The 21,929-nt window shown below is 41.1% G+C and overlaps 1 long non-coding RNA gene across 1 annotated transcript in view; it reads right to left on the reverse strand.

Annotated features, from left to right (window-relative positions):
* Positions 1-21,929, reverse strand: part of LOC135315621 (uncharacterized) — a 256,515-nt gene that overhangs the window by 18,220 nt on the left and 216,366 nt on the right. Inside the window, exon 3 of the long non-coding RNA XR_010375106.1 lies at positions 124-254. This is a non-coding gene — a long non-coding RNA (uncharacterized LOC135315621). The remainder of the gene's footprint in view (positions 1-123; positions 255-21,929) is intronic.

Here is a 21,929-nt window from a genome sequence, read left to right on the forward strand (position 1 = left end):
TGCAGTGACACAGACAACTCATTTCTCATATGCCTTTATCAGATAGCTACCAGATTAAAGACTAAATGAACAACACCTACTTCGATTAGATACTAGATTAAAGATCAAATGAACAATACTTACCTGGATTAGATGTGAAACGGTCACTGGGTTCACTGTCATTTTATCTCTCCTCATTAGCCCCTAGAACTATCCGGTCACCAGCATAACACGTTGCAAAAAGGAGCTTGGTGTCTTCTAAGCTAGAAGGAAACCTGCAAAGAATAACATTTCATTTGAATACATCCCCTGAAACCTTGGTGGTGTCTCAAAAAGATCACCAGTCTGGACTTTCAGAACCACGCAAATCGGTGTTCCTTACTGATGTCCCCAAAGAATGAAAAGCATACAACATTTACATCTCACAATTTGTTAGACTCCCTTGTAGGAAATAAACCCAGGATTTCCTATTTTTTCTAATAGAGAATTTTGTTGATGTTTAGAACATTAAGTGTATATAGCACTCAAACAGTGATCCGTGTTCACAGCTTTTTTGAAAGCCCACGGTTAGAGAGGAATGGAGGCGAGTGGATGTAATACTGAGCTGGGATTCAAAGCGATATCACCATGCTCTAGAAGAGATAATAATCTGTCTGTGACAGACACATTTCTTCCACAGTATTTGGATTTAATTTTTTTTTTCTTTTTGACTTGTCTTCTTTGGGCTAGCACTGCCAAGAAACCACCGCATTCTAGGCCAGGATCTCCAGTATTCATGCAGCAGATATTGCAGCCCCTTGGTGAATGTGGCAGGCAGTAGCATAACCATCTGGAGGAAGTGACAAGATTTAGCGTAGTTTTATGGTTTGATCCTCCAAATAATAATAAAACCCCCATGTAGCTATATAAGTTGTCAGCATTATTCTCCAGCCTACGTTCCTTCTACACTGAAAGAGGTTGAGGTGACGTTACGTGCGGCCTAAGGCTGACTGCAGCGGCTGTTTCATTGGCCTGAAAAAACAGTGGGCAATCACCATCGTTAACATCCCTCAGCACTTGATTAACCCAAATACTTGGGTAAAGATTAATTACCCAAACCTTTACTTCATGAAAATGAAAGTAGATATACCTCAATGTCTTTTCACTGCAGAAGAAAAGCTCATACCATAAAGATTTTGCAATGAAGCCTCTGTCTTACAAAGACTTTCAGAAAAACTGAAGTTGTGGCCTCACCAAAGTCTAGGGGACAGCTCTGAGGACTCAGCTACACAACAGGAGGTTTGCAGCTAGTGACAGCTGTGTAGGTGAAGAGTGCATAAATCAAGCCCTTTAAGTAAGGCTTCATGGAACAGAGGGGTGCAGTGTGTTTTACTGGGATAAAAGGGCTCAAATCTTGCAACTGGTGGCTTGGTTTGCTCTAATAACAATTGCACTAAAATTAGTGCCTGATACATTAAGTAATCTCGTCGTGATAAATAATCTGATCAGTTCTATAAGAAGGATAGAAAACTCCATAGGACATATAATCTAGTGGGACAGCAGGAACTCTCTGTCATTACTCATGTATCTACATGGGAAACAAGAAAGCAAGAAAATGTAGCGCTTCAAGCACATTCTGAAAGGATCATTGTGCAGAAAAATTCTCTCAACGCAGAAATCAAAAGGTTTGTAACAGGGAGAGGCAGTGCCTGCTCTGCAGTGACAGCTTCATGTTTATTTATTCTAGAAAAAATAAGGAGGAGATACTGAAGTAAAGACAAGATAATTTTATTCCCAGATCAAATAAAGGAACACAGAGTGTGTTCTCATCAAAGTGATTACTTTAGGGGGAACTAATACAATGAATGTTATTAAATGAAACAACTTCTTTATAGGACATCTCACATTAAGGATTTTAGTGTAAGTAATATTTCTGTCAGGCAAAGTGATGCAAGACAAAACATCTTGTAGAAGATACAAAAAAGACCGTTAAGAAGGCGCTAAGTTACAAGACGTGAATATGAACCATTGTAAGAACTCATATAAGATGGCATTTTCTCAGAGAGTGCATGCATTTATGCATCCTTACAGAGATATTCCTTAATAAGCACATTCCTGTAAAAATGTATTCTATTTACTATACTTTCTCTGCAGCAAATTATCCCTTTGCTTAACAGCTCTGAGAAACAAGGATGTCAGGAGCAGAAATGACTATTGTCCTTTCATGAGTTGCTTGAAATCTTTGCTTTTAAATTAGCTTTTAGGTGCTGGAATATGTAGAGCTAAAGTAAACAGTTGCTCAGCACAGAGAGCTGGGACAAATCCTCAGTTCTATAGTATCCGTCTCCGCTGCAAATCCGTAAGACTTGCGTGTCTCTCCTTCCACCATGCTGGAAGCCTTCGGAGTAAACCCTTGCAGCGCTGGGCACGAGGTGCAGCCAAGAAGGTAAGTTTGTACAGATGCTGCGCTTTCTCAGTACATTTACACACATTAGCACTGGCAATCAGAGCTAAGAAACGTGGACCTGTTGTGTCTTTTTATATTCTGAAACGGACATCCGTATACCAGCACACTCAAAGACCTACAGCTACATTTTATTATTCTAGAATCTGAGAGGTCTCAAGGGGTAATTATTTATAAAATGACTAAAACATCTTGCCTCAGGTGCAGAGTTCTGGAAAGCCATGTCTTCTCACAGGGTCATGAGAGTTAGAGATAAAAAAGCCTGACTGCATCATCTTGTATTGTTCCCTCCAGTGCCTTTGCTAGTAATTTATCAAATCTGTATTTATCTTAGTATTTATATATGGCTCCCATTGCACCACTTTGCCATATTCAATTCCTTTATCCTCACAAGGGCCCTATTGGGTATATTCTGCATCACGCCTGATGTAGTCTTGAAGAGAAGGTTCATAGCAACAGAAAATGACAGGAACGTAGTCCCTTTTCCTTATTTGCCACCTCACTCGCTAAAGCCCTGTTCGATTCTCATCTGATGGGGCTTCCACCTCTCCCATGGGAAACACCAGACGAGTAGGAGAGCAGGTGGGAACCGAGTTTCTTTTGAGAGTGACGGCCTCGGAGTTGTCCTCTGTTTTCTGCTACTTTCTTCCACAATATTCAGGACTCTGCAGGAACTAGAGAATTTACAGAACACCCCACTGCAATTATTTCATCAAGTTCTATGCTTTTATTATTCAGGAGGTTTGACTGCAAAACGAACATGTGCCTTTTGTGCTGGGACATCGTTTTATTTTCTTCAGGCACTTGCTGAATGAAGTAAACTGTGCATGTTTTAATGCTAGTTTCTGTTTTCTTTAATTTCTTTATTTTTTCAGTAAAAATCTACTAAAAGAAGAAAACAGAAAACCCTAAATAAATAAATAAATCCCCAACCCCTTTTGTTTCTCTTTACATTGGACAGTTTTTCTAAATCTTTTAATCCTCACTATGACCAAATATTACTAACCACAATGGCCAGCGTAGAGACACTAGCGATCTCTTCTCCAAGCCAGCTCTTCTCTGGAACAAGAGATTTTGAATCTGGTCGTTTCCCGAAGTATCGGATAACCCCAGAGAAAAGCACTTCGGGTTGGGTGCGGAATCAAGAGCAAATTGTTTGGCAGTGTCTGCCTTTGTTCTTTATAATGCTCCCAAGGAGGGAAGCACAGCACATGCTAATAGCTATTTATGCTCCTCTGACTTGCAAATATCATGGATGGATGCAGACAAGTGACATGTGGGAAAACAGGACTTGAGCGCTCTGCTGCCCTAGGAGAGTCTAAATGATAAAAACATTATCCAAGGGTAACGGAGGGTGTATTTGGTATGGAAAATATCTTTCTGGCAGACCTAGACCTGCTTCATTATTAAACTTAGAATTCCCCAGGTTTTTATTACCAAGGCACGCTGCCCTCAGTCGCAGCACTTAGAGATAGCAACAGAACCTGCCGGCACAAACCACCAGCTCTGGCTTGAATGGCTCATCGGTCGTTTCTACAAGCCATCAGTGAAAGTACAGTGGAAAAATAAAATAGAGTATGAGAAAATCTGTTAGGGCTCTCTCAAACATTTAGGAAGTTACCTACAAATATGGAAAAGGAGGTGCAAGCACTGGCACTTTCACGTCTAACCCTCAAACGGCCGTTCCTTCCCTCTCAGTTTGACGGTAATACAAGTTTTGAATAATACATTGAAAAGACTGCAATCTTAAGGACTTGTTACAGACATTTTCTCAACGGTCCTAATCCAGACTGGAGGCTGAAGGCTTTGGGTACGGGCTAATGGTTGATTCTTGTTTACCCTCTGGGCACTTTTCACAGTTCTGGCAGTAGAAAACAGCCTTGAAGTGTTTGTAAAATATGGTATACATTTGCATTGTAGCAAATGAGGAATGAGTCCCAAAGTCTTTAATGCTAACGTTGGTATGAATGTAAATTTAATAGACCCGCAGCTTTTTCGTAACAGCCCCCATACTTTCTCTTTGTGAGTCACAGGAGAAAACAATCACTCGATAAAAATCATTTTTACCTTAGAACCATACAATGAAGTACTATTGTTCTTTGGGAAACTAAAAACCACATACATTCAGTGTTATTTTCCATTTACTTTTTATTTTACTTTTTACACATAACTATATAAGTCTTCCTATTACTCCTATTATTAACATACAGAAATGTTCGACAAAGAAATTGGCTCCAGTGATGAACCTCTCTGACTTGTTCTGAACCACAGATGTTAATTCGGGCAGTGTCCATTAGCTGTATCAGTCTTTCGCTCATGAAGGTGTAACGAGGGTTTCTAGGGACACCGAACCTCCTCTGACCACATATTTTAAGATAAGATGCAGAGGACAGATGCTGATCGGACGTAAATGGTCACCTTTGCAGACTTGGTATTAAGGGTTTTGCAGTGCACATAAATGCTTTTATAATTAAATAAATGCACCGAAAGTGTATTTAAAAAAATCTCTACTATCCCATATCCATTTCGCACCTTATATCTTATTTGAACTTAAATTTAATCATGGCAAATGAAACTGGATAAAACACTTCTCATTAGCTTTGTAGTTTCACACAGATTATTTAATTTACTTTGCTGGAATTTTCTCATGGACAAACCTGGAAAAGTAGGGTAAAAATCATAGACTACCAAATAGTCAGTGAAAGTGTCATCATGCCACGTAAAGAACCGACATAAACACTTTATTATTGTCTTAAGGGCAGCTCTTTTCCAACTTAATTTTTAAAATTAATTCCTCAATCTAGGCAAAGTGGTCAAGAAAATAAATTAAAGGTTATATCTAAAGTTTGTAAGGTTTCTGTATTTAAAGTATGCAAGTAGTTTAGCTTTGTCAGTACTTCAAGATGCTTGAAAATTGAGCTATAAAGGAAACTGGACACCCAATCTGCAATGGAGATATATAAGATCATGAACAGGACTTAATAGGCACCAGTAAATAATAACATTAAGGCTATTGGATGATACTTTACCTTAGCACCAGATTAAAGAAAACCCATGTCAAATTGAAAAACATATGGTCTAAACTCTCCAGGTTTGAGAAGAGAGCTGTGCAAGCCGTTTACTATGAAAACTATAAGCATATTAAGCACACCTGACTTTTGGTTTCAGTACAGACATGAAACTTGAATGAAATATTCTTAAAAATTGTAGTCTTCAGAATTTAATATTGGAATTTTCAGGACTAACGGACCTTTATAGATCAGCATGTTTGTAGCAGTTTTAAAAAGAATTGAACCTTTGTGTTTTGGATGAAGAAACATAACCAAGTTCACAAATGTCTTTTACAAAAACATCAGTCTAGCAGAAAACACAAAGATCACACAGAGAAATAATTTTAAAACTTATGGGTTGTGAATCTTGGATTATTAACAGTTTAGAAAAATTTCGAAGACTCAGTAACTTCATTAGATACATCTGTTTTGGCCTGGATTTTCTACCTGGAGCTCTTCCCTTCTTTGAAATCACCTATCATCAAAAAAACCCAAAATGATAAAACAGGCTCCTGTTTGTTTAAAACCCAGTGGAGATTCTCCAGGGAGCTCTTTCTTCTGTTCTGCCTTTTTTTTAGCATGACTACAAGTTAACTATCTAAACCTATGGATGCAGTAGAAGCTTCTGTCGTGTGGAATGGAAAGGAAAAAATATTTTGGCTGGTGGTGTGTAACTTTAACCCAGATCATCTCTGTTACTTAGTGTTTGGTCAGAGTATGATTCCTAAAGTTCATCGACATAAAAATGAAACCACCTCTTTGGGGGTTTCCAAGTGTCAGCAAGAAAGGAGTTTCGTACAATTTTCCAATTGCATTTTGAAGGACAAGGAAACTCTAGTATTCACTTATTTCTGGCACTGAATCTCGCTTCAAAACTACAAAAGCCATTTCTTCAATCAAGTGTTGCACATATCATTTAAATGTAACGCTGAAAAAGACAATTAACTTGTCAACCTGGGAATCCAGCAAAGAAAGGGATAAAAAAAGATGTGTAAATGTAACAAGCCATAGAAAGGTCGCAGAAGTGCAGGCACAATTATGTAATATGCATGGTTAGGATAAAGATAATCCAGAAATTCTTAGTTGCACTAAATATAGAGACTCAAATGAGAGAATGAAGCAGAAAGCAAAGCCTCCAGGACCAGATTGGAGCTAAACAGAAAATTACATCAATCCTAAGCTTGCGTTCGGAAGGGCCAGACACGTGCCCTGGCGTTTCTGAGCTCCTTTGGAGCGTGCTCCGGAAGAAACCGGTTATGTTTGGGCACAGAGAAGGTAACCGCTGCCTCTACCCACATGGATTCTGGCTGTGTTTCTGGTCCATGGTCTCTCCCAGGAGCCACAGATCCATTCCTTCCCTCGCTGGAAGCCATAGTCACTTATGAACAGTCATGCAAAGGTCTACTCTTTTCCCCTTGTTACCAGTCCAGTGTGTTGTTAGACACTACCTAACACGCAGAAAGAGAAACAAACAACGCATAAACCTCATGGAGGAGGTTTTAAGCTACAATGGAGAAGCCTAAGCCCCTGAAGAGTCTTAGAACATAGGTCTGCACGTGCACATGCCGTTTATGAGCGAGCACTCAGCTGACAGCCATGTCCTCGGGTGAAGCAGGCATCTTTTGGGTTTGAAATTCCTCTGAGGGATGCTGAATGCATGGCGTCCTCTGCAGCAGGACGGATTTCCTGAAACAGCCTCTTTCCAAAGCTGCGAGTGATTGGATGTGGGAAAGACAGCATCGCTATTGAGTAAACCTTGGCTAAAGGAGGTTGTTAAACAGCCATAAAAGAGAGTTAAAGAATTCACTGTTTCTTATTTCTAGCAGAAATAGAGGCGTTTCTTCACACTGCTTCAGAAAAGGGGAATCTTCTCCGTTAGAGAGAGAGCGGGGAAATGGGCAGCAAGGACAGAATCACAACGGCTGACTGTCTGTGCAATTTATAGCATGATTTTTCAGAGAGAAGTGCCCCGTCTGTGCAGACTAAAGAAACTGCCAGCAGTAGAAACAGGCAGGATTTTTTTTATACTTGGAGGTGCTGGTGACATTTCCCACTTGAAGCTAGGGACAGAAATGTGGGGTGGAAAAGGAGTGGTAGAAGTATTCCCTGACATGTTTAAACACAGTTTTAACAGCACTAGGGCCAGGGTCACCTAGGCCATCTACATTTTTCCTGCAACTGGGCACTTGTTTTTAGCGTGTTCTAAGAGTACATACTGAGAATTTCCATATTTGCTTCACCCTATGCAAATAAAGGCCTGTTTTTCAACTGTCAATCCATATGAGTGGTGAATTTGCACTCTGACTCATGTGTAAGAGACACACATAAGAAATTGGATGAGGTTTGTCTTTGGCAGTGCAGCAGAGCTTTTCTGCACTGGCAGTTCACTTACTAGCTGGACACCAGCCTTTAAGAGCTGTCTTTATCCTAAAAATGTGATGTCTTTTCCTACTGTCTTGCTAGGTATGACAGAAAAGGACATTACTCAGGATTTGCCTTCAACATCTCAATAGCTCAAAGAAGTAAATAAAAAATAATTACAACAAACAAAGGGAAGATCTCAAGCAATCCCCATAATTATTTTGTCCCACACAAATAGCCTCACTGGTGTTTGGAATTTCCTCCTACCACCAGGACAGCACCTGGATTTCCCTTCCCGTTGTACAGTTTAAGCTTTATATAGTTTCTGTGCACCCAGCGCAGAAATATCTGCCTCTATTCCCTTGCAAATACTCCGCAGCGATCAGAAATGAACTGACAATGTAGTAGGATGTTGGCAGCTTCCCAGTGAAATCAAAGACAGGAATTGCTGGGAGAGTTCTTGGTGGGGACCCAGCTGGTGAATGCTGTGACCACGCTGGGCTGACAGCATCTGCAGAGCATCGATTGCGGGGCGAGGCGGAGCGAGCGAGGGGGAAAGGTGGCCTTCAGCTGGTTCAGGGGTGGGAGCCTGGGCCCTGCTCTACGTGTGTGGCAGATATGGTGCTCAGCCATGGTCACCATCTGGCAAATGAGGTGGGTGTTGGCCATATAACTTCTTTTTCGTGTACCCCTGGCCACGGAGTCAAACCAAGCAAATCCAGGAGGCTGGCTAAGCTTTGGGCAAGTTGGAATGGTTATCATACCAATAGATCATACCGACCTTGAATGACCTTGATTTAGGAAGATAGTTTTTTGTCTGAGTCACTTAAACACCAAAACAGGTTATTGACTTTAAGCCTGGGTCTAAATCCCACTAAAATACTGTTTAGCACACAGAATAGTTACCATGAGCGGTTCTACTAAAACCAGAGTAAATATAGAGCAATAATATACAGAGTTTTTGATAAATGCAGGTAATGAGACCTAGCAGAACAGCAGGAATTTTGCCTGGCTGGATGTGTTCGTGCAGCCGGGTTTCAAGAAAGATCTAAATTTAGCCAAGAGCAAACATAAACATAAACAATATCTAGCAAGTTTTTTTAGCCCACTCATTTATATATGCTATGCTTTTCTCTCACGCAGCATCCTGCTCCCATCCCAAAATGTCAGTTTGGATGTTGCTGGTTTTTTGTTCTCCACTGGAAGCACTTCGTTTTCAGGGATTGCTGAAAGTGATCTCTTCAAATTTATCTTCTGCCAGGAGTCCGTCCGTACAATGGGGGACTTCAGCGATGGAAATGGTGACCCTCTTCTTATGACTTCATCACACAGACCAGTTCAAATGCAAACCATAAGCAAGTTCTGCGACTGGGATGTATAGGTGCATGCCAGCATTATGCATTCAGAAATCCAGATTTAGTCATCCAAAATTATAAACCTGGCTTATGATGGTCTTTAAGAAACAGATATTTGTCTTGACTGTCACAACCCATACAGAAACCGAGCTCTTAGTAAGACGAGGAAGGCTTCATAGGATTAAAGAAACAAAAAAGCAGGGCCATGTTAAAACTATCTTGACATCTGAAAAATGAAAGACAGACCTGGGAAAAACAACACTATCGATATTGTAAATATTCTGGATTCTTCCCTGGAAGGGAAAAAAGGCTCTTCTACAGATATATGTAAGAAGTTGGTGGGTTTGATTTGTTTGGTTACTGGCATGGTGCCATAAATGACAAGATTCTTCAATAAGTTAGATTATCTAACACTAAAATCCTGATATATGGGGTAATTTAGATCCAAAGTCTTGCTGAAACCAAAGGAATTTAGGATCCAGTCCTTAATTCAGTTTAGATTTACAAGGTAGGACTCTCTGTAGAGCTGAGAATTAATCCTGCAGACAGGTAGTCCTGGCGCTGTTCCAGCCCTTGTAAAAGCTGTGATGTCTTTTCTGAGAGGTCCAGAAACCCATGTAGTTTCTGGAAGTTTGTCCTTTTGAAGGTACCTACTGCAGTGACAAATGCACCTGCTTCTTAGACCCCACTGAAAGAATAACCCCTCTTAAAAACAGTCTGCTGATAATAAAGCCTCTGTCTTAAACAAGGATTTCACTATAAAGTACAGAAATGGTTTGAACCTTCGTGGCTGTCACTATCTAGTTCTACACGTCCAGCAGACACAGTTGCACAATGCGCCTCTTCTTACACGTACACCAGATGGTGCGCTCTGTTTCTTAAAACTCACTGTCTGTGCGTTTGCCTTCATCATGAAATGTTGTTGTATTTGGACTTGACATAACGATGACCGTAACTGACCTGTCAGTGGAGATCAGAGGAAATCGTATTCAGCGTGGCAGGTAACTGCAATTAAACCTTGGTCCTGTTTCATAATATGAGCAAGCATCGCAAGACCTGACTTGGAAGGGTCCTAATAAATCAGGCCTCCATTTTCAAAGGAACAGAAATTTTGTGATATAAGACAATTACAGGCAGAAAAGAATTTAAAAAACCAAAGGAATTAATGTGATGTATATGCTGCAGACTCTGGTTCAGTCTTTGAGAAACAGCTGTCTGCAGCATTTTTACAGAGGCATAGGAGAGATTTTTAAGGTAACCGACGGAAAGGAAGGTATAACTTCCTTTCAGAACATCATCCTGTACCTTTAAAATCACTGTTGGAACAAGCCAGTGTTTTCAAGCTGCTCTCTGCCAAAATGCCTAACGTGTCCTATTATCTGCAACAGTGTGTGCTGTGCTTTCACAAATCAAAGCAGGTATTCAAAACTGGGCACATATGACTAAAAGGCAAGAATTGTCACATGCAGTATTTTCTGCATGCGAATGGAGCGGGACCTGAATATGGCCCAGAAAGGATTTTCTGTGTTTTAAGATCAGAGCATTTTATTCTTTCGGAAGCTATTTGTTGATGCTTTTTTTTGGTGCAACATAATATTCTCAGGTACGGCTCAGAAGATAGCGTCGTAACATATAGGAGTGAAAGGATCTACGTCTACGTGGGTTCGCTAGATATTGATCATGTCTTCTGGGAATATGCAAGAAAAGAAAAGAAGGATTTTTCCCTTTTAAATCTGCGTTAGGAATTATACAGTCCTCCAGCGGAGCCCCTAGCTGGCTGTCTGTGCTTCTTTGTTTCCTGTAGGGAGAGGGATATAAAAAGTGCAGATAACGAAACCTAACTAGAAGGGTAGGCCTCTTAAAAGTATTCATTGTCTGGGGAAAGAGGGAGGAAGGAACTCACCTGACCTTGACCACCCAAGCTTTTCACACTCAAAAGACTTTCAAAGCTTTCTGAGGGAGATTTACAGCTGTGAAAGGACGCTGGAATTACACTGCGGCAGAAGGAATATAATTTGCCTTTGCTTCCTCTCCTCCCCCAAAAGCACCCAGTCACTTCTGCATCATTAGAAATTTAAATATATTGTTTTGGGAACTGATTCACAGAATCAAAGGAATTCCTGGCTTAACACCCTCATAGGGCCTCTCCCTCCAAATTTCTAGCACTTCTCTTATACTGGCTGCCTTTGCTGTGAGAACGGGTCTCCATCTCTCTGTGCCCTCCATAACAAACGAACCCGTCACCCAGGGCCTGTGGTTGGTGCCGTTAACAGGTTACAGCCGTGATAAGTTCCTAAAAGCCCTTTTTTTGTTGATAAAGGTAGCTGTTGTGGACAGCCCACAGTTCTCGGCCTTCTGGACTCTTGTTACCAGTACCAGTCCAGTCTGCATGCCTCCTTACTAAACTATGGCAACGTTACTGCTGGCTCTAACCCCAGCAGGTCCAGATAGGGTGAGAGATGCACTGTGCTGCACAAAAGTCACACTAAGTTTTGTACGATAGTATTATTGCGCTAATACATCCAAATAGCAATAACCAGCAATGATACCTGCTTCTGGAAGCAGGGAGAGAATTACTCCAGTCAGTAGATTTCCCTTGGAGCAAGTTCGACCCTCTGTTCAGACCTCCAAGAGAAGCTGTTTTTGTCAAAGACATCTTGAGTAACAGGGAACATACAAACAAAGCTCCTTGAATCCTAAGCAGCTAAGGATCCTGTTTCAGTTTTAATATACACCAGTACAGGATTGTTCTGGTGGCAAAAGCAGGTTCTTTTGAATTCGTATTGTATTTGAGCAATTTCAGGGTCTTTCGGGTTTTAGTGCCTCAGGGTACAAAGCAATGATTCAGTGCCTCGGAGAACGTATCTCTAACAGTTTTTTTCCAGCCAGAGATGCCACAAAACCAGAAGAAACTTTTCTTTTCTACACTTCTTTTTATGCATCAGGGAAATGATTAGAGGCTGGGGCAGCTTCTGGCAGGTGCAACGCCCAAAGGGGCCCTACGCTCCTTATCTCCGTGGTTGGTGATGTGTCGGATACTGTGCTTAACTTCTTCACAGAGTGAAGTTAACATCTCATGCTCCCGAGAACACGAGCATCTCATGCTTCTGCCCAAAGAGACGTTTTGGAGTGCTGGGATCTCTGAATCTGCTTTGAAGTTCTTTACTGAAGGTACGAAAAGTCATGACGAGCTACGGGAACGTGATCTGTTCCCTTCTCTCCTCTCTCTCTGCTATGATGCATTTTAATGAGCAATCTGGGGTAGATCAGTAGAAAACTGCTAAATATAAACCTGTGTGAAATGCAGGGATTGGGGATCTGAACTTTGCAGCTGACTCCTACGCTTAAAATATTAAAATCACAGGTTTTGATCAAAAACTGTACAAATTTATTTGCAAACTTTATAGCTATGATCTTCCTGAATTATTTTATTCATTATGTTTCTTCTTTACAATCCGTATTCATTTCATAAGTCAATAACATATGGGATGTATCAATATACTCAAGTGAAGATGACATGGTCATAACTCTTGCAGCTGTATTTTCACACCTGAGACAGCATATAATGCTCCGGTATCAGTGCTCACCCACAGCTGTACCACATAAATAAAGAACGCAGAGTGTGAGGAAAATAGAAACAATGACTTAAAAGCAAATTCAGCTTTCTAACCACAGGTTGCTGCACTCTTAGTTAGGAGAGCTAAGAATCTGCTAAGCACCATCGCGAGAAGTTATTATTTCATGATTAACTCTTGCTCAGGGAACGCTGCGCTGCTGACTATCATCTGTGTGATTCGAAATGAAACGTGGAAGATGGCACACGTGTGAAAGGAAGCACCACGAGGAGAAACAACTGTGCCCTGGGCCGGGAGCACTGCCGGGAGCCGCGCTGCATCCCCTGGCCACGATGCTGTTTGGACCAGGAGGAAGGGGTTGTAGATTTTGCTGCATGTGTCTGGCACTTCCCTGAGGCTCGTTTGTACCTTCAAGACCTAGCTGCAGTTCTCTAGGGGAGCTCAAAGCGCTGAGACCCGCGTGCCTCACATTCCCCCTTCCCAGAGCAGAACAAGGTTGCCCCTTCACCACCAGCCACTGAATGTAAAACCTCCCCTTTCTTGTCTTTTCTCCTCTCCCTCCACCATGTCTTGCTCCTCAGGCAATGCTCGGAGGCAGGAGCCTTTCCTCGCCTGGCAGCACCCACCCTTTCCCCTGTCCATGACCCGGCACAGCCGGGCACCGCGAGCGGCAGCAGCTCTGCTGTAAGAGGCGGGGAGTGGGGGGACGGGGTGCCCGGGCCCCTTTGCAGCTCCTGGTTTCCAGCAAGGCTCAGACAGTCTCCTCTTAATACGATCACTTGGTTATTCTGCTTAAGCTTCCTCGTGCTGTGAAGTTGTGGGGGTGATCCCTACAGATCAAATTCTGATTATTTTATTCAAAGCGCACAAACACATCAAGATTTTTTGAGTGGTTTCCACTCTTTTCTGTTTGTTTGTTTTTTTTTTTTTTGCCAGCACGCTTTGATTTAAAAAGATCATCTGTAGAAAGAAAGAAAAAAAAATTCTGTCTTTTAAAATATCTGCCAATTCTGAGACTTTAGAAGAGAAAGAATTAACTACTGTTTATATCAAATCTAGCCAGGACCGAAGCTGTATGTTCTTGCAGCAATTGTGTTAATAAATGCCCTGATCCCAGAACAGCGCTGGCCTTTGTTGGTCATGTAGCAAGCAAAGCGTGGTGATGATCACACTCCAGCAGGAACAGCCAGAAGGGAATCGATATCTGCCAAATAGATTGGGAGACAGCTGAAACTGACCTTTTTCCAAACTTTTTTTGGGGTCTAACAAAATAATGGAGGCAAAAATAGCTACTAGTAAAATTTATCTACTTAAAGGAAAAGAAAAGGTTTATGAAAGTCCTTCCTGCTCCTTGCCGCTGCTGTCTGTTGCAATCTATTGCGGGACTGTGACAGCATTTAGGAGTTTAATGTCCATGGAATAGAAAGTTGTCACAGGTTGATGGGCTCCTGCTGCTAGATAGTGTCCACATCATTAATCATGGACACTTATCTCCTTCGCCTCACAGGAGAGCCAGTAGTGACACTTGTCCACTGTACAGTGGAGAACACCAAAAACTATAATCTACCAGTGGTAAATTTACCATGAGATTGTGACAAGGATCACGGACAAATACGGGCCGCCTTGCGGCTCAGGAGCACATTTATCACCCAGCGACGATGACTGCGGCTGACCTCCGGCCTTCCCTACGCGTCCCCGCTCACCCCTGCAGACCCGCCGCGGCCGCTTGGCCCCCGCGCTGGGAAGGCGCGGGGTGCGGGTAAGCGCGCTGCCCCCCCGCCACCGCGCAAGCGGCTCGGTTTGCGGTGTGCGCTGGTGGACCAGCAAAAACAACCACCGAATCGGCTTCTGAATAGAAAGGAGCTCTTTCCTTTGTGTTAAAAAGCCCCTTTGCTTTCATTTGACACAAAAGAATTTTGCGTGAGGAAAATAATTTGCTTCATTTTCTCAAAGGCATTCGTGATGTAAATAATACAAACTAAAATGAAAGGCTAATTTTACGCTGCAATCACGTGACAGAGGTGGAATGAGGGGTTCTGATGCTTCTTAGACTCAGTACCCCACAAGCGTGTGGAGACGCAGAAAATGAATCAAAGCTGCTGAAGCCCAGATTAGCTGAAGTTCTAAATAGGACTTGAGTTTACAAGTCCGCTTTCAAAAAACTATTGTAACTAATGTATTATAAAATATTCTAACTGCAGGTAGCATTTTCTTTTCAAGCTGTCCAACGCTATAGGGAGATTTCTTAAATATTCTTTTAACGAGAAAAGAAGTGAAAGGCAAGTACTCCCCTTATAAACTGGTTGTCAAGTCATTCTGAGGTTTGGGAGACGTGCAGAAAACCCCAGCACCCACATAAACCACAAGCAAACATCTGAATCACATTCTACCAAGCTACCGAGAAAAGATGCAAACACATCCATTATAAAATATTCCGGGTATTTCTTTGGCACTAGCTAGAACAGGGACAGGAACCCATTGCGTAACTTATTCATCCTAAGGGAGAGACTAACACCACTGTCATCCCTTCCATCTCTGTTTTTTGGCACTCATCCACAGAATTTTTGAAAAGCCAAATTCTTCTGGCAAGTGCAATGCAAATTCTCCAAATGGGATGAGTTATCCTGAAAACGTAGTTTCAGCAAATACAATAGGGTTAAGAAGGAAAGAAATAATAATGACCATTTCTATACCTTATTGGAGGGAAGGTAGATGGCAGCATATTTTGCCTCTTGAGATGTCTAAATCAAACTTCTTTTACACAAAACCTACCTAGAAATTTAAAAGAACTAGGTTTGAGTATTTGGGAAGGATTTTCTTATAGGAGGTTGAGCTGACTCTCACCCCTCAAAGGCTTTTTAATCAGTTGACCAAGACTTTGTTTCTATATTTGAAAGCGTTAGTGTTCTGTTGTACTACTCACTGCTTAATAATTAAAAAAAAATCCTACACATTGAATCAATGTAAGCCTAATATATTTAATGGTGGGGTGGTTTTGGCTTTTTTTTTTCTTCTAGAAAAGACTTGTTTTGCAGGCCATGCTTTTCTGTAGGTAGCTGATAATTTTCCTTGGACACTTCCCATTACTTGAACCAGGATTTCCTTAAGATCTGGAGAAGTACTAATGAAATATGACATGTTTATAGGCAAACAGCTCTCTTGATACTTGCAGCTCCTATCAAAGGGCTGGTCAGTGTTTCTTTTAGTTTCTTCGGAGCAGCTTTTGCGTCCCATAGGCAGAAACTGGACATCTCGAATTCCAAAGAACGACACAACTGATTATGTAACGACACAGGGAGCGTTATTTTTCTTCTTCGTTATTTTATTCTCTATTGCTTTTACCTGTTTATGATCTATCGTGTGCTTCATAAATAGAAGAAAATAAGCCTATCCTTACTGCTTTTTAAAACTGAGGAAAGCTCACGTTAGGTGACTGTTCAAACAAATGAAAAGAAGAATACATTGATGAGGATGAAGTACTTTGAAATGATTTTGCTTAGAAGTTACTGTTACAAACACCGAAGGTGGGATTTTGATCCCACTGTGGCTTAAAATTGGTGTAATTTTGCCAAGTTAATTTGGCTACATTGAGACATAACCGAGGTCAGAACTGCATCTTGATGCTGTTGTGAGTGAATAAAGGATGAATCAATACTAAGTTTGTTCCTTCCACGTTTGTGGTTTTTCGACGGCCTGCAACAATGCGACACCAATGTGCTACCACCAACCGTCATAATGAAAACTTAGCCTGGCTTGGACTTTACCTTTCAGATCTTCCTTTCATTATTTTCAGATAGTTTCTCTGCAAAGATATGCATACCAGAGTTATACTGAAGGGGAGCAATAAGATACTGTTCTAGCCGAGATGCTGACAAAGCTAACTCACTGAATTTTTTTTTTTTCCTGGTTTTGCCTTCATGAAAATTCACATTGCTTGGTCTTACTTTGAAAATGAAGTAAACTCAGTGATACCAGATCACAGAAATAACAGATCCTTTTTCTTTCTCTCCATGAAACACTTAATTCTTTGCTGTATAACATAAAAGAAAAACATGCAAACCACATACAAAAGGAAAAAAGATAAAAAGAAGGGGTTTGTTCTTAGGTGCTTCTCACTGAACAGCTCTGATCGCTTAGACACAGGATAAATTTTAATCTTTTGTGCCATTAAGTATCCATACTGTTGTATTACATAACTAGAAGCAAAATGAGTGACCAGAGAGGTCTTTATGGTAAAAATGGAAATATTTAAGCAGAAGTTAATAATCAACTTTTTCAAAATCTTTCATTGTTGGGTTACAAACTCATTTTGAGGTTACTAGAAAAATTCCAGTCATTTTTGTATTTCCCCGATTTTTTCACTAGCTGTAAGTTTTCAGACATATTAGCCTACCGCAGGTACGTCTGTAACCTTCCCCCGTGCAAGCGCAGCCTAATGGACACACTCGTTTCTTCCCACGGAATTTGTTTGAAAGACATGCTTTGCACATATGAGCCTGTTTTAATGCCAGACATATTGTAAACCTTTATTAGTGATTATGGGTCAGAGTGGTAATGTAACAGTCAAGGTAGAAAGCAGGAATACTTGTTCACCTTGAATTTATTTTAGGTTTAGTAATTTTTCATGTTTGAATCTCTCTCTCTCTGTCTTGCAAACCCATGAATGAAAGTTAGTGCACACGAATAGTTTGATGTAACCACAGACAGTTTGTGAAAGCAAAGCCCAGGAAGAAAGAACAACACGACACGAATACCCCTGTCTTTCTGACTCCAAATGTCAGGTATTCCACTGGTCTGATAAACTGTTATGCTTGTAGTGCAATGCTCTGGTAGCTACGTGCTCCTATAGAATACCTTCCAGTTTCTTAATCACAAAGAATACATCGAATAAAGGAACTGCTCATGCTTTCTCACATTTCACTTTAGATATTGTATTTACTTTCAGTTACTTTCAATGCTTTTAAAGGCTAAAATGTGGCATATCCATAAACCGCTACCACAATTTGGGATATTTGTTTTTTTTCCTTTACTATCTTCTGTGACACTCCTTTGTGCTCAAGTTCAAAAGAGCTGGTGAAAGGCAGCAAAGCTACAACACCTGGAGAAGAAACAAACACAACTCTCTGTTCCTCCTGGTCTCCTGCACCGAGTGCTCTGGCTTGGGACCACGGAGTTAGCTCAGCTTCTGTCTATTCAGTTCTAAAACTCATAATTTTGTCTGTTTAATCATGTCTTCTGCTGAGGTATGATCTTACAATTTTCTCATAGCCTGACACTAACTTTATAAATCACCTGAAAAATGAAGAAAATGCTCCTCCTAAACTCTCTGGATTAAAGAAACCCCTGAGTAGGCAGAAATCTAGAAATGACCAGGATAAATCCTCCTCTACTTACTCAGTCTAGAATTGGCTAAACTCCACCTACTTCCATTTATGTTCTATGGAAATACTGGTGTACTCTGTATGGCGACCTGCTGGACATGTTGGCCTGGTGTGTGCGTTTCAGAAAGGATGCTGAAAACTGTTGGAAACCATTCGGAAAGGAGACACTAGAATGACTGAAGTATATAAGTACGCAATATGGGCGTACAGAGAGGTAGCATTTAGAAACTGAAATCTGGCTAATCCTGACTAACAAAAAGTACTGCTTTAAAACTTACAAAATAATTAACAATTGGATTGATTTACCTGGGAATGTGGTAGATGTTCAAGTATCCAAAGCCCATAAATCAATATTTGGTGTCTTGCTAAGAGAGCTCTAACAGGTTAAATGGAACTTCTTGCACTAATGATGAGATTTAATAAAAGGGACTCAAAATGTAGCACCGTGGTGTCCCTCTGGGTATGAATTTATGTAACTCTTTAAACTGTCTGAAAGCTGCGTCCATCTAATGTCTGCTCCAATATTCATACAAGAAGCCACAAACTCTGTGTCTATCGTGGGGCAGGTGCCCAGCAGAACTGGTCCCCAGCCTCCAGGCATGACTGAGAGAGGCAACAGATCCTGATGACCACTCCTGGGCTTTGTTTTCACCAGGAAATCAAGCGGTCCTAGAGGAGTGCCACTAATTAACGTGTGTGAAACACAACACTCAGTGCAGGGAAGTAGAAATTTCATTTACTAGCGTATAATCAGCTACTTTTATTTAAAAGGATCAGGTGCAGCATCCCCAGCCACAGCATTTCTCATGCTTTCCACCAGACTCTCAAGGCAATCGGAATCCCAGCGAATTTAGCGCGTCTCACAATACTCGCTTGATTTCAAAGTTTAAAAACTCACCGTTCGCAAAATCACCACCCGGTAGCTGGGCTGTGGTAACACGTCACATGGGCGTCCCGGGTCCATCTCAGCACAAAGTAAGATTGCTTAAATTACCTCTTCACAATGGGTGAAAAGAGAATAACTTTTTCAACGGCTACAGCTATTTCAGGGGTAAATATGTAAATAAAGCCATAGAGTGGGGATTTCAAAGACACCTGGGAGAATTTAGCATCTTGATCTCATGCCATTTCTGCAGGCTCCCTCCCAGTCATGTGTGCTGAAAAACTCATCCTATATCCTTCTAAATACTCACAGCGGTAAGAACAGCTTTATTTTACACAACTCTCTTATGATCCACTAGTGATACATATGAGGAAATCTGTCTTACAGAGAAACCACATCATGTTGGGTGCATGCAGCCCTCGATAACTATGGTGTTACATGTTGTCATACTGAAAATTTTTGACATCTTATGTGCTGTTTTCCTGGGAGACCAAGCTCACTTAAAATACTCGGATAAATATTTAGTGTATCTCAAGGAAGACTGTGCCTTTAGGAATAAAAATTAATATGAAGCACCAATAATCTGAAGGTTATTTGTGAAACACAGTCACATTCGCATTTTTTCCTCTGTCAGTTGATACGGGGATGTTATGTAGCGTTTTAAGTTTGCAGATAATCGAAGAGAAATAACCACAATAATGAAATCACTGCTGGATTATGTTCTGATGGGTGACAAATCAATTCATTTATGATACTTCCTTTGACATACTGAGTCATTTTATTGTGCAGAGGAAACCTCTCAAATTAATAAAACTGTTAAATCCATAATGTCCCATGTACCAAATAGCACGTCATAGGAAAAAGTATTAATCATTAAAAGAATAAAACTGATAAACGCTAGCAGGAGATCATCTGGGAGAAGAATCTTGCTTTTAAGAGGATTATGCTGTAACAGTAATGCACCACAATATGTGTATGTGCTTACGACATCGGTGTGTCTACATCCATAGATATGTACACGTATAGACATGTACAGACGCTGGTGCTGCGAGCATCTGTCACGGGTTCTGTGTTGTAGCAGTTCTACAAGGAGGTACCGGTTGCACGGGGCAGAGAAAGAGCGTGGTGAGTTCCAGGAAGTTGCGTCACAACGTTATTTAATGTTTTTGTGGTGCTCCTACTTTTTAAATGAAATATTATTTAAAACCAAGAAACAAAGCTAGTATTAGGCTCCTTCTAACATGATTTAGCTCAAATGGGATTTTGCTGAATTGCTAAACTTATGTAAAAGGGAAAGAGATTAGAGATACTTGAAAATTATATAATAATGTAATAATTCATCGCCCCCCGGCCTGCGTACATTTGCAAAGCACTCACTTGTGTTGCGTGATGCACTGTAAGAAGTTGTAACGAAGCCACAACACCAGCCACCTTCTCAAAAATCCTGCACAGACAACCCTGGCAAATGTAAAATACGCAAAGCTCTACAGCGATGACTCTCTTTAGCCATCCCACCACTAACGTGCAGTTATTTGGTAACAGGGAAAGAAATCTTTATTTTTGGTTGTTTGTTTTTTTTTTGAGACAGCGTAAAGCAACACGGCACAAACTGGGCTAGGATGAAAAGCTGAGAGAAATGACACATCCTGAGGAAACAGAATTATTTATTACTGAAAGACTGAAACTGCTTAGCCAATGGGTCAAGATTAACTCTTAACTAACTCTTTAATGCATAGTTAATGTTTTTGCAGTCTGAAGGCTTTCAGGCTGCTCCAGACAATAGTGCCAGCTAAAATTTTTTGAAGAACAGCGTTTCTGCTTTAAACAACAAAAAAAGAAAAAAAGAAAAAGGATTTTAGTTCTTTAATTTCAGTACTTTTTCCAGATTATCAATTTTTCCAGTTTTGTCTGATGGGTTTTCAGTTTACCACTTCTTTTTTAACGGAGGAGCGGATGGGTGGACAGACAGAAAAAGGGAAGTAAGGAATCCCAAAGCTCACTGTCAATCCTGACTGCACTTCACAGTTGAATAAATGATGAAACCCGTGGAAACCTGCTCAACTTTTTAAAATTGAGATAGAAATGTCTTGGGAAATCTTCATAGCTATTTTCTCCAATGTTCAGGCATCTCTACTTAGATTATTTGCTTAGTAAGTCCCCCGAACACCAGGCTCACCAGGCATTCTGCTGGCCCAGCACACGTTGACTCAGAGGAAGCATGGTGTGAGGAAAGGCTGCCCAGAACCAGGCAGCTCTCCTGCCCGCCTTCTCTGAAACCTCAGTAAAAGGGGTCTAGAGTATCCAAAAAAGAAGGAAAGCCTCTGCTAGCAGCACCCCAGTCTCCTCTGAGGTTGAAAAAGCCTCTTACTCTACAGCAGTGGCTTTTAAGCTGGTTTAGTTAAGCTAAACTTAAGAGATGGGTGCACGTCAGTGAATTGCCCTTAGTGAACAGACCAGACCGACCAAATCAGCGTGGTTACACAGCTGTCTCCAACAAAGTATTGTTCTTAAATGTCCTTAAGACATGTAATCGCAACAGCAGCTTTGCAGATACCAGAGATACATCAGAAACAGGCCTTAAAAGAGATATATATAAAATTCATTGTATCTTATTCTGCACCATGGGCTTAACGTTTGCTCTGCTGCAACTTCCTACATTTTCCACACTAACCTTATGTCTGTCATGGAGTAAAACATCTCCAAGGGGCGTGCTTTTGAGCGGGAAGTGCTTGCTTTCTGTTGGACCCGCACCTATGGTGTAAATTCAGGGTTGTTCTGTGCAGGGACAGGCGTTGAACTTGGTGGTCCTTGTGGGTCCCTTCCAGCTCAGGACATTCTATGAAGCTGTCAACAGAGCTGGGGTTTATCCTGTTAGCTGCCTTCCAGCTTGTGTGCAAACCCT

The sequence above is a fragment of the Phalacrocorax carbo genome, chromosome 13 (assembly GCF_963921805.1).
Source record: "Phalacrocorax carbo chromosome 13, bPhaCar2.1, whole genome shotgun sequence".
NCBI lineage: Eukaryota > Metazoa > Chordata > Aves > Suliformes > Phalacrocoracidae > Phalacrocorax > Phalacrocorax carbo.